Here is a 14,486-nt window from a genome sequence, read left to right on the forward strand (position 1 = left end):
CAGCGTCTTCTGTATCATCAGAACCCCACGTGACAGGGTGACAATGCAGGAGGAAAATTGGGAGACAGGGACAGAGCGTTGTCACCCTATAACAGGAAGTGCCTGAACAAGGACCTCCATGGCGGGATCACCAGGGAACATTATAATGTAAGCAGCAGATTTCTAAATAATGAAATGAAGTGACATGAACATGTTGCAGTTTATATGAGATTTGAGCGATTTGATTGACATCGGCTTCTGTTGTTGAGTAAGCACAATGTAGTTGTGTGAAACGCGTCAGCCTCTGCCCCGGCTGGTGTTCTTGTGGTGCGTGTCATGCACCTGTGTCATGTATTTTCTGCAATTTTTTCAATAAAAGGACTTTCGCTACGTCGGTGTGCTGCCAATTTCCTTCTGCTGTTTGGCAGACCGCCAGCAAGAGGGTCAGGCAGAGGATGCTGGGAGTTGTAGTGGGGTCTGTCACCGGGTAATTGTAGCCAGAGGCGCTGCCATCGCCAGAGGTGATAAAGATTTCAGCTGTTCCTCTGCATGACAATTAGCGGCACATTGTCTGTAATGAACGGAGCTGCAGCTTCTGCCGCGTCCCCCGAGGGCCCCGTCCCCTGCGGCCGCCTTCTGTGACTCACATGTATGGTGCAAAATCCACATCTATTCACCGCAACTTCCATCCAGAGGACAGAAGGAGGCAATTATAGTCACAGCAAAGGGGACCAATTCTGACACCCTGAACACTACACTAGAGTCTCATTGTCAGTTAAAGTGAGTTACAGCATGAAAACCTTTTCTGGTGGAATGCCCAGCCTGTTAAATCCTCCCTCTGGCCCCCCTTCAGTCTTATATCTGACCTCCAGCCTCCCCCCCAGTCTTGCACAGGTGTACCGGCTCCTCCCCCCTTCAGTCTTGTACAGGTGTACCGGCTCCTCCCCTTCAGTCTTGTACAGGTGCACCGGCTCCTCCCCTTCAGTCTTGCACAGGTGTACCGGCTCCTCCCCCCTCCAGTCTTGCACAGGTGTACCGGCTCCTCCCCCCTCCAGTCTTGCACAAGTGTACCGGCTCCTCCCCTTCAGTCTTGTACAGGTGTACCAGCTCCTCCCCCTTCAGTCTTGTACAGGTGTACAGGCTCCTCCCCCTACAGTCTTGTACAGGTATACAGGCTCCTCCCCCCTTCAGTCTTGCACAGGTGTACAGCTCCTCCCCCTTCAGTCTTGCACAGGTGTACAGCTCCTCCCCCTTCAGTCTTGCACAGGTGTACATCACTAATAGAGGTAAGTGAGGCAATGACAACACCCTCTCCACCTTGTCCAGTCAGAGAATGGAGTGGTCAACCTCCTGTGTTTACAATGCATCAGGCCAACTGCTCAGCACAGGTCTAGTGGAGATCACTGGAGTAGTGGTATAGTAGTGGTGTAGTAGAGGTGTAGTAGTGGTGTAGTAGAGGTGTAGTAGAGGTGTAGTAGTGGTGTAGTAGAGGTGTAGTAGAGGTGTGGTAGTGGTGTAGTAGTGGTGTAGTAGTGGTGTAGTAGTGGTGTAGTAGTGGTGTAGTAGAGGTGTGGTAGTGGTGTGGTAGTGGTGTGGTAGTGGTGTAGTAGTGGTGTAGTAGTGGTGTAGTAGTGGTGTGGTAGTGGTGTGGTAGTGGTGTGGTAGTGGTGTAGTAGTGATGTAGTAGAGGTGTAGTAGTGGTGTAGTAGTGGTGTGGTAGTGGTGTAGTAGTGGTGTGGTAGTGGTGTGGTAGTGGTGTAGTAGTGGTGTATTAGTAGTGGTGTAGTAGAGGTGTGGTAGTGGTGTGGTAGTGGTGTGGTAGTGGTGTGGTAGTGGTGTAGTAGTGGTGTAGTGGTGTGGTAGTGGTTTAGTATTGGTGTAGTAGTGGTGTAGTAGAGGTGTAGTAGTGGTGTAGTAGAGGTGTAGTAGTGGTGTGGTAGTGGTGTAGTAGTGTCTACGTCAGTGATTACCATCTTCCAATGGCATTGGCTATGTGTGTCACATAAATAGATACATTAGCTGGAACAATGTAACTATGTACAACATGCTGATGTTTGGAATTCTTATAGACAAAGTAGCAAAAAGAAAACAAAAAACAAAGTATTGAGAAATAAAGGATGGAAAAGGACCTGGGGGTCCTAGTAGATGATAGGCTCAGCAATGACATGCAATGCCAAGCTGCTGCTAACAAAGCAAACAGAATATTGGCATTAAAAGGGGATCAACTCCAGAGATAAAACGATAATTCTCCCGCTCTACAAGACTCTGGTCCGGCTTCACCTGGAGTATGCTGTCCAGTTCTGGGCACCAGTCCTCAGGAAGGATGTACTGGAAATGGAGCGAGTACAAAGAAGGGCAACAAAGCTAATAAAGGGTCTGGAGGATCTTAGTTATGAGGAAAGGTTGTGAGCTCTGAACTTATTCTCTCTGGAGAAGAGACGCTTGAGAGGGGATATGATTTCATTGTATAAATACCGGACTGGTGACCCCACAATATACAAATACCAGACTGGTGACCCCACAATATTCAAATACCGGACTGGTGACCCCACAATATACAAATACCGGACTGGTGACCCCACAATATACAAATACCGGACTGGTGACCCCACAATATACAAATACCAGACTGGTGACCCCACAATATTCAAATACCGGACTGGTGACCCCACAATATATAAATACCGGACTGGTGACCCCACAATATACAAATACCAGACTGGTGACCCCACAATATTCAAATACCGGACTGGTGACCCCACAATATACAAATACCGGACTGGTGACCCCACAATATACAAATACCAGACTGGTGACCCCACAATATTCAAATACCGGACTGGTGACCCCACAATATACAAATACCGGACTGGTGACCCCACAATATACAAATACCGGACTGGTGACCCCACAATATACAAATACCAGACTGGTGACCCCACAATATTCAAATACCGGACTGGTGACCCCACAATATACAAATACCGGACTGGTGACCCCACAATATACAAATACCGGACTGGTGACCCCACAATATACAAATACCAGACTGGTGACCCCACAATATTCAAATACCGGACTGGTGACCCCACAATATACAAATACCAGACTGGTGACCCCACAATATATAAATACTGGACTGGTGACCCCACAATATACAAATACCGGACTGGTGACCCCACAATATTCAAATACCGGACTGGTGACCCCACAATATATAAATACCGGACTGGTGACCCCACAATATACAAATACCAGACTGGTGACCCCACAATATACAAATACCGGACTGGTGACCCCACAATATACAAATACTGGACTGGTGACCCCACAATATACAAATACCGGACTGGTGACCCCACAATATACAAATACCGGACTGGTGACCCCACAATATACAAATACCGGACTGGTGACCCCACAATATACAAATACCGGACTGGTGACCCCACAATAGGGAGAACATTTTTTCGCAGAAGAGAGTTTAATAAGACTCGTGGCCACTCATTACAATTAGAAGAAAAGAGGTTTAACCTTAAACTACGTAGAGGGTTCTTTACTGTAAGAGCGGCAAGGATGTGGAATTCCCTTCCACAGGCGGTGGTCTCAGCGGGGAGCATTGATAGCTTCAAGAAACTATTAGATAATCACCTGAATGACCACAACATACAGGGATATACAATGTAATACTGACACATAATCACACACATGGGTTGGACTTGATGGACTTGTGTCTTTTTTCAACCTCACCTACTATGTAATAATATGTAAAAAAAAAATCAGAAGAAATCCAATTCTCAAATGTAAAAGACACGTAACTGCACTGTGCAAAGACTGGAGAGATCACCCTGTACAGCAGACAGATCAACAATCCAAAATCCCAAATTCTCTTATAGATGAGAAGAATCCTGAACAGACAAAGCCCAGATCTCCTCTCCCTGTAGGTAAGTCAGGACACCTACCGAGGATCTGCACACACAATACAACACTGAGATACAAACCGAAAATATACCGATAACCGGGACAGCCAAAGTTATGTGTGCTTATATACCGTATGTACAGGCAAAGGTCAGCTGAATGATAGATAGATAGATAGATAACATGTCTATGGCCAAAAGTTTAGGGACATCCCATTCCAAAACCTGGGAGTTGCACCGCCCCCCCCCCCCCCACAGGGTCATTAATAGGGAGTCCCCCCCCCCTCCCATTATCATGGATTTCCACACCCCCGCCATCAATATGGAGTTGCCCCCCTCCCATGCCAGTTAAAATGAGTTCCCTTATGGCTATAACATCCTCAACTCCTCTCTGAAGATTTTCCACAAAATTTTGGAGGGTGTCTGTGGAAATTTGTGCCCATTTGTAAGTCAGGCACTGATTTTGGATGAGCCATTCCATTCCATCCCAAAGGTGTTCAGTAGGGTTGAAGTCAGGGCTCTGAGCTTGTTGGACATCTCATTCCATAACCATGACCAATAATATGGAGTACCCCCCCACCATGACCAATAATATGGAGTACCCCCCCACCATGACCAATAATATGGAGTACTCCCCCACCATGACCAATAATATGGAGTACCCCCCCACCATGACCAATAATATGGAGTACCCCCCCACCATGACCAATAATATGGAGTACCCCCCCACCATGACCAATAATATGGAGTACCCCCCCACCATGACCAATAATATGGAGTACCCCCCCACCATGACCAATAATATGGAGTACCCCCCCACCATGACCAATAATATGGAGTACCCCCCCACCATGACCAATAATATGGAGTACTCCCCCACCATGACCAATAATATGGAGTACCCCCCCACCATGACCAATAATATGGAGTACCCCCCCACCATGACCAATAATATGGAGTACCCCCCCACCATGACCAATAATATGGAGTACTCCCCCCCCATGACCAATAATATGGAGTACCCCCCCACCATGACCAATAATATGGAGTACTCCCCCCCCCCCCCCATGACCAATAATATAGAGTACCCCCGCCTGCCACCATGACCATTAATATGGAGTTCCCCTTCCCTCACAATGATCATTAATATTGAGGTGCCCCCCTCTGTGGCTAACAGCTTCTACTCTTCTGGGAAGGAATTCCAGGAGACCTTGGAAGACTTCTGTGGGAATTTGTGCCCATTTGTGAGATCAGGTACTATTAATGTTGGATGAGAGGATCTGGCTCACATGTTGGGTGCCAAAAAAAAAAGATCTGGCTCATCACCGGCATTCCAGTTCATCCCAAGGATGTTCAGTAGGGATGAGGTCAGGGCCCTGAGCCTGTTGGATATTGCATTACAAGACCATGACCTCCACTCTTCTGAGAAGGCTTTCCACAAGGTTTTACAATCTATCCCAAAGATGTTCAGTATGGATGAGGTCATGACTCTGTGCAGGACACTCGAGTTCCTCCACACCAAACTCCAGTAGATTTATACCCCGGTGAGGGGGGCTTTATAGGATGTGTGTATATTTCAAACATAAATTTTGTATTTTCATCCTTCTCTGGGGACACCTGAACTCCATGATTTGGAGGGGGGTTCCCAGACTGTTGGCCATATAATATAGACAAACAGTGTATAAATCCCGGCAATAAATCACCTTTTACTTTGAATGGCATAGAAACTTTAAATGATCACTTTGACATGCAATCAATAAATCTTTATCTCATCGACCAACAACCATCATCGGTACAACTCCAGAGAAGATCGAGGGAACTGACTCACCTTCTACAAGAGTCTACTGAGATATATAATCCTTAACTGACCCACTATATACCACTATATACCACTATATACCACTGTATACCACTATATACCACTGTATACCACAACCAGAGACCCCCTACTGATCCAATACATGGAAAGGTGATTAACCCACCTGGGGAGATAGATAGATAGATAGATAGATAGATAGATAGATAGATAGGATAGATAGCGATTGATTAACATTTTATTGTTTCATTTTTGTTCACATTTCTAGTCTCTCTCTCTCTCTATCTATATATGATGCCCAGGTAGGTGATGCCAGGCTGCCATGGCAGAGGAATGGCGCTGTGCAGAGGGTGTTGCAGTCCTTGGCACAGACTGGTACCTGCCCTGTCTGCCCTCCCTTCCCCCGCTCACCTGCACCCAGCGATCCCCGGGGTTCCTCTCCTCTCCGGGCACAGCTTGGGCATCCAGCGGGCACAGAGGCGGCGGGTGAGAGAGAAGACAACCAACCGAGCAACGAGCGGGGGGAGCCGGACTGATCATCAACACCGAGCCGGAGACTTTCCGAGCTGCTGAGAAAATCCCTCCTCTACTCACAGAGAGAGGAGAGGAGAGGAGAGGAGGAGAGAGACTGGATGGAGGGATGAGAGAGGAGAGGAGAGGAGAGAGACTAGATGGAGGGATGAGAGAGGAGAGGAGAGGAGGAGAGAGACTGGATGGAGGGATGAGAGAGGAGAGGAGAGATTGGATGGAGGGATGGGAGAGGAGAGGAGAGACTGGATGGAGGGATGAGAGAGGAGAATAGAGGAGGAGAGAGACTGGATGGAGGGATGAGAGAGGAGAGGAGGAGAGAGACTGGATGGAGGGATGAGAGAGGAGAGGAGGAGAGAGACTGGATGGAGGGATGAGAGAGGAGAGGAGGAGAGAGACTGGATGGAGGGATAGGAGAGGAGAGGAGGAGAGAGACTGGATGGAGGGATGAGAGAGGAGAGGAGAGGAGAGGAGAGGAGGAGAGAGACTGGATGGAGGGATGAGAGAGGAGAGGAGAGACTGGATGGAGGGATGAGAGAGGAGAGGAGAGGAGAGACTGGATGGAGGGATGAGAGAGGAGAATAGAGGAGGAGAGAGACTGGATGGAGGGATGAGAGAGGACAGGAGGAGAGAGACTGGATGGAGGGATGGGAGAGGAGAGGAGAGAGACTGGATGGAGGGATGAGAGAGGAGAGGAGAGACTGGATGGAGGGATGAGAGAGGAGAATAGAGGAGGAGAGAGACTGGATGGAGGGATGAGTGGGGACAGGAGGAGAGAGACTGGATGGAGGGATGGGAGAGGAGAGGAGAGAGACTGGATGGAGGGATGGGAGAGGAGAGGAGAGGAGAGGAGGAGAGAGACTGGATGGAGGGATGAGAGAGGACAGGAGGAGAGAGACTGGATGGAGGGATGAGAGGAGAGGAGGAGAGAGACTGGATGGAGGGATGGGAGAGGAGAGTAGTGGAGAGGAGGAGAGAGACTGGATGGAGGGATGAGAGAGGAGAGGAGAGGAGAGAAGAGACTGGATGGAGAGATGAGAGAGGAGAATAGAGGAGGAGAGAGACTGGATGGAGGGATGAGAGAGGACAAGAGGAGAGAGACTGGATGGAGGGATGAGAGAGGACAAGAGGAGAGAGACTGGATGGAGGGATGGGAGAGGAGAGGAGAGAGACTGGATGAAGGGATGAGAGAGGAGAGGAGAGGAGAGACTGGATGGAGGGATGAGAGAGGAGAATAGAGGAGGAGAGAGACTGGATGGAGGGATGAGAGAGGACAGGAGGAGAGAGACTGGATGGAGGGATGGGAGAGGAGAGGAGAGAGACTGGATGGAGGGATGAGAGAGGAGAGGAGAGGAGGAGAGAGACTGGATGGAGGGATGAGAGAGGACAGGAGGAGAGAGACTGGATGGAGGGATGGGAGAGGAGAGGAGAGGCTGGATGGAGGGATGGGAGAGGAGAGGAGAGACTGGATGGAGGGATGGGAGAGGAGAGGAGAGGCTGGATGGAGGGATGGGAGAGGAGAGGAGAGGCTGGATGGAGGGATGGGAGAGGAGAGGAGAGGCTGGATGGAGGGATGGGAGAGGAGGAGGAGGAGGAGGAGAGAGACTGGTTGGAGGGAGGAGAGAGGAGAGGAGGAGAGAGACTGGATGGAGGGATGAGAGAGGAGAGGAGGAGAGAGACTGGATGGAGGGAGGAGAGGAGGAGAGAGACTGAATGGAGGGATGGGAGAGGAGAGGAGGAGAGAGACTGGATGGAGGGATGAGAGAAGAGAGGAGGAGAGAGACTGAATGGAGGCATGGGAGAGGAGAGGAGAGGAGGAGAGAGACTGGATGGAGGGATGGGAGAGGAGAGGAGAGACTGGATGGAATGATGAGAGAGGAGAGGAGGAGAGAGACTGGATGGAGGGATGACAGATGAGAGGAGGAGATGTTGGATGGAGAGATGACAGATGAGAGGAGGAGATGTTGGATGGAGAGATGACAGATGACAGGAGGAGATGTTGGATGGAGGGATGACAGATGAGAGGAGGAGATGTTGGATGGAGGGATGACAGATGAGAGGAGATGTTGGATGGAGGGATGACAGATGAGAGGAGGAGATGTTGGATGGAGGGATGACAGATGAGAGGAGGAGATGTTGGATGGAGAGATGACAGATGAGAGGAGATGTTGGATGGAGAGATGACAGATGAGAGGAGGAGATGTTGGATGGAGGGATGACAGATGAGAGGAGGAGATGTTGGATGGAGAGATGACAGATGAGAGCAGGAGATGTTGGATGGAGAGATGACAGATGAGAGGAGATGTTGGATGGAGGGATGACAGATGAGAGGAGATGTTGGATGGAGGGATGACAGATGAGAGGAGATGTTGGATGGAGGGATGACAGATGAGAGGAGGAGATGTTGGATGTAGAGATGACAGATGAGAGGAGGAGATGTTGGATGTAGAGATGACAGATGAGAGGAGGAGATGTTGGATGGAGGGATGACAGATGAGAGGAGGAGATGTTGGATGGAGGGATGACAGATGAGAGGAGGAGATGTTGGATGGAGGGATGACAGATGAGAGGAAGAGATGTTGGATGGAGGGATGACAAATGAGAGGAGATGTTGGATGGAGGGATGACAGATGAGAGGAGATGTTGGATGGAGGGATGACAGATGAGAGGAGATGTTGGATGGAGGGATGACAGATGAGAGGAGGAGATGTTGGATGGAGGGATGATAGATGAGAGGAGGAGATGTTGGATGGAGGGATGATAGATGAGAGGAAGAGATGTTGGATGGAGGGATGACAGATGAGAGGAGGAGATGTTGGATGGAGGGATGACAGTCGAGAGGAAGAGATGTTGGATGGAGGGATGACAGATGAGAGGAGATGTTGGATGGAGAGATGACAGATGAGAGGAGGAGATGTTGGATGGAGAGATGACAGATGAGAGGAGGGGATGTTGGATAGAGGGATGACAGATGAGAGGAGGAGATGTTGGATGGAGAGATGACAGATGAGAGGAGGAGATGTTGGATGGAGGGATGACAGATGAGAGGAGGAGATGTTGGATGGAGGGATGACAGATGAGAGGAGGAGATGTTGGATGGAGAGATGACAGATGAGAGGAGGAGATGTTGGATGGAGGGATGACAGATGAGAGGAGGAGATGTTGGATGGAGGGATGACAGATGAGAGGAGGAGATGTTGGATGGAGAGATGACAGATGAGAGGAGGAGATGTTGGATGGAGGGATGACAGATGAGAGGAGGAGATGTTGGATGGAGGGATGACAGATGAGAGGAGGAGATGTTGGATGGAGGAATGACAGATGAGAGGAGGAGATGTTGGGTGGAGGGATGACAGTCAAGAGGAAGAGATGTTGGATGGAGGGATGACAGATGAGAGGAGGAGATGTTGGATGGAGGGATGACAGATGAGAGGAAGAGATGTTGGATAGAGGGATGACAGATGAGAGGAGGAGATGTTGGATGGAGAGATGACAGATGAGAGGAGGAGATGTTGGATGGAGGGATGACAGATGAGAGGAGGAGATGTTGGATGGAGGGATGACAGATGAGAGGAGGAGATGTTGGATGGAGGGATGACAGATGAGAGGAGGAGATGTTGGGTGGAGGGATGACAGTCAAGAGGAGGAGATGTTGGATGGAGGGATGACAGATGAGAGGAGGAGATGTTGGATGGAGGGATGACAGTCGAGAGGAAGAGATGTTGGATGGAGGGATGACAGATGAGAGGAGATGTTGGATGGAGAGATGACAGATGAGAGGAGGAGATGTTGGATGGAGGGATGACAGATGAGAGGAGATGTTGGATGGAGAGATGACAGATGAGAGGAGGGGATGTTGGATGGAGAGATGACAGATGAGAGGAGATGTTGGATGGAGAGATGACAGATGAGAGGAGATGTTGGATGGAGGGATGACAGATTAGAGGAGGAGATGTTGGATGTAGAGATGACAGATGAGAGGAGATGTTGGATGGAGGGATGACAGATGAAAGGAGATGTTGGATGGAGGGATGACAGATGAAAGGAGATGTTGGATGGAGAGATGACAGATGAGAGGAGGAGATGTTGGATGGAGAGATGACAGATGAGAGGAGGAGATGTTGGATGGAGAGATGACAGATGAGAGGAGGGGATGTTGGATAGAGGGATGACAGATGAGAGGAGGAGATGTTGGATGGAGAGATGACAGATGAGAGGAGGAGATGTTGGATGGAGGGATGACAGATGAGAGGAGGAGATGTTGGATGGAGGGATGACAGATGAGAGGAGGAGATGTTGGATGGAGAGATGACAGATGAGAGGAGGAGATGTTGGATGGAGGGATGACAGATGAGAGGAGGAGATGTTGGATGGAGGGATGACAGATGAGAGGAGGAGATGTTGGATGGAGGGATGACAGATGAGAGGAGGAGATGTTGGATGGAGGGATGACAGATGAGAGGAAGAGATGTTGGATGGAGGGATGACAGATGAGAGGAGGAGATGTTGGATGGAGGGATGACAGTCGAGAGGAAGAGATGTTGGATGGAGGGATGACAGATGAGAGGAGATGTTGGATGGAGAGATGACAGATGAGAGGAGGAGATGTTGGATGGAGGGATGACAGATGAGAGGAGATGTTGGATGGAGAGATGACAGATGAGAGGAGGGGATGTTGGATGGAGGGATGACAGATGAGAGGAGGAGATGTTGGATGGAGGGATGAAAGAAAAGAGGAGGAGATGTTGGATGGAGGGATGACAGATGAGAGGAGGGGATGTTGGATGGAGGGATGACAGATGAGAGGAGGAGATGTTGGATGGAGGGATGACAGATGAGAGGAGGAGATGTTGGATGGAGGGATGACAAATGAGAGGAGATGTTGGATGGAGGGATGACAGATGAGAGGAGATGTTGGATAGAGGGATGACAGATGAGAGGAGGAGATGTTGGATGGAGGGATGACAGATGAGAGGAGGAGATGTTGGATGGAGAGATGACAGATGAGAGGAGGAGATGTTGGATGGAGGGATGACAGATGAGAGGAGGAGATGTTGGATGGAGGGTTGACAGATGAGAGGAGATGTTGGATGGAGGGATGACAGATAAGAGGAGATGTTGGATGGAGAGATGACAGATGAGAGGAGGAGATGTTGGATGGAGGGATGACAGATGAGAGGAGGAGATGTTGGATGGAGAGATGACAGATGAGAGGAGGAGATGTTGGATGGAGGGATGACAGATGAGAGGAGATGTTGGATGGAGGGATGACAGATGAAAGTAGATGTTGGATGGAGAGATGACAGATGAGAGGAGGAGATGTTGGATGGAGGGATGACAGATGAGAGGAGGAGATGTTGGATGGAGGGATGACAGTCGAGAGGAAGAGATGTTGGATGGAGGGATGACAGATGAGAGGAGATGTTGGATGGAGAGATGACAGATGAGAGGAGGAGATGTTGGATGGAGGGATGACAGATGAGAGGAGATGTTGGATGGAGAGATGACAGATGAGAGGAGGGGATGTTGGATGGAGGGATGACAGATGAGAGGAGGAGATGTTGGATGGAGGGATGACAGATGAGAGGAGGAGATGTTGGATGGAGGGATGACAAATGAGAGGAGATGTTGGATGGAGGGATGACAAATGAGAGGAGATGTTGGATAGAGGGATGACAGATGAGAGGAGGAGATGTTGGATGGAGGGATGACAGATGAGAGGAGGAGATGTTGGATGGAGGGATGACAGATGAGAGGAGATGTTGGATGGAGAGATGACAGATGAGAGGAGGAGATGTTGGATGGAGGGATGACAGATGAGAGGAGGAGATGTTGGATGGAGGGATGACAGATGAGAGGAGGAGATGTTGGATGGAGGGATGACAGATGAGAGGAGGAGATGTTGGATGGAGAGATGACAGATGAGAGGAGGAGATGTTGGATGGAGGGATGACAGATGAGAGGAGATGTTGGATGGAGGGATGACAAATGAGAGGAGATGTTGGATGGAGGGATGACAGATGAGAGGAGATGTTGGATGGAGGGATGACAAATGAGAGGAGATGTTGGATAGAGGGATGACAGATGAGAGGAGGAGATGTTGGATGGAGAGATGACAGATGAGAGGAGGAGATGTTGGATGGAGAGATGACAGATGAGAGGAGATGTTGGATGGAGGGATGACAGATGAGAGGAGATGTTGGATGGAGAGATGACAGATGAGAGGAGATGTTGGATGGAGGGATGACAGATGAGAGGAGGAGTTGGATGGAGGGATGACAGATGAGAGGAGATGTTGGATGGAGAGATGACAGATGAGAGGAGATGTTGGATGGAGGGATGACAGATGAGAGGAGATGTTGGATGGAGAGATGACAGATGAGAGGAGGAGATGTTGGATGGAGGGATGACAGATGAGAGGAGATGTTGGATGGAGAGATGACAGATGAGAGGAGGAGATGTTGGATGGAGGGATGACAGATGAGAGGAGGAGATGTTGGATGGAGAGATGACAGATGAGAGGAGATGTTGGATGGAGGGATGACACATGAGAGGAGGAGATGTTGGATGGAGAGATGACAGATGAGAGGAGGAGATGTTGGATGGAGAGATGACAGATGAGAGGAGATGTTGGATGGAGAGATGACAGATGAGAGGAGGAGATGTTGGATGGAGAGATGACAGATGAGAGGAGATGTTGGATGGAGGGATGACAGATGAGAGGAGATGTTGGATGGAGGGATGACAGATGAGAGGAGATGTTGGATGGAGGGATGACAGATGAGAGGAAGAGATGTTGGATGGAGGGATGACAGATGAGAGGAGATGTTGGATGGAGAGATGACAGATGAGAGGAGGAGATGTTGGATGGAGAGATGACAGATGAGAGGAGGGGATGTTGGATGGAGGAATGACAGATGAGAGGAGGAGATGTTGGATGGAGAGATGACAGATGAGAGGAGGAGATGTTGGATGGAGGGATGACAGAAAAGAGGAGGGGATGTTGGATGGAGGGATGACAGATGAGAGGAGGAGATGTTGGATGGAGGGATGACAGATGAGAGGAGGAGATGTTGGATGGAGGGATGACAGAAAAGAGGAGGAGATGTTGGATGGAGGGATGACAGATGAGAGGAGGAGATGTTGGATGGAGGGATGACAGATGAGAGGAGGAGATGTTGGATGGAGGGATGACAGATGAGAGGAGGAGATGTTGGATGGAGAGATGACAGATGAGAGGAGGAGATGTTGGATGGAGGGATGACAGAAAAGAGGAGGAGATGTTGGATGGAGGGATGACAGATGAGAGGAGGAGATGTTGGATGGAGGGATGACAGATGAGAGGAGGAGATGTTGGATGGAGGGATGACAGATGAGAGGAGGAGATGTTGGATGGAGGGATGACAGATGAGAGGAGGAGATGTTGGATGGAGAGATGACAGATGAGAGGAGGAGATGTTGGATGGAGGGATGACAGATGAGAGGAGATGTTGGATGGAGGGATGACAAATGAGAGGAGATGTTGGATGGAGGGATGACAGATGAGAGGAGATGTTGGATGGAGGGATGACAAATGAGAGGAGATGTTGGATGGAGGGATGACAGATGAGAGGAGATGTTGGATAGAGGGATGACAGATGAGAGGAGGAGATGTTGGATGGAGAGATGACAGATGAGAGGAGGAGATGTTGGATGAGAGGAGGAGATGTTGGATGGAGGGATGACAGATGAGAGGAGATGTTGGATGGAGGGATGACATATGAGAGGAGATGTTGGATGGAGGGATGACAGATGAGAGGAGGAGATGTTGGATGGAGGGATGACAGATGAGAGGAGGAGATGTTGGATGGAGAGATGACAGATGAGAGGAGGAGATGTTGGATGGAGGGATGACAGATGAGAGGAGATGTTGGATGGAGGGATGACAGATGAGAGGAGATGTTGGATGGAGGAATGACAAATGAGAGGAGATGTTGGATGGAGGGATGACAGATGAGAGGAGATGTTGGATAGAGGGATGACAGATGAGAGGAGGAGATGTTGGATGGAGAGATGATAGGAGGAGATGTTGGATGGAGGGATGACAAATGAGAGGAGATGTTGGATAGAGGGATGACAGATGAGAGGAGGAGATGTTGGATGGAGAGATGACAGATGAGAGGAGGAGATGTTGGATGGAGAGATGACAGATGAGAGGAGGAGATGTTGGATGGAGGGATGACAGATGAGAGGAGATGTTGGATGGA

General features: G+C 49.4%; 1 protein-coding gene across 1 annotated transcript in view; it reads right to left on the reverse strand.

Annotated features, from left to right (window-relative positions):
• The window catches only part of LOC141102621 (contactin-4-like), a gene marked incomplete at its 3' end in the record, with an annotated part of 285,105 nt that extends 278,745 nt beyond the window's left edge, over positions 1–6,360 (reverse strand). The window contains 1 exon segment of the mRNA XM_073591528.1: positions 6,124–6,360.
• Positions 6,361–14,486: the final 8,126 nt, after the last annotated feature.

This window comes from Aquarana catesbeiana, linkage group LG07, assembly GCF_042186555.1.
Source record: "Aquarana catesbeiana isolate 2022-GZ linkage group LG07, ASM4218655v1, whole genome shotgun sequence".
NCBI lineage: Eukaryota > Metazoa > Chordata > Amphibia > Anura > Ranidae > Aquarana > Aquarana catesbeiana.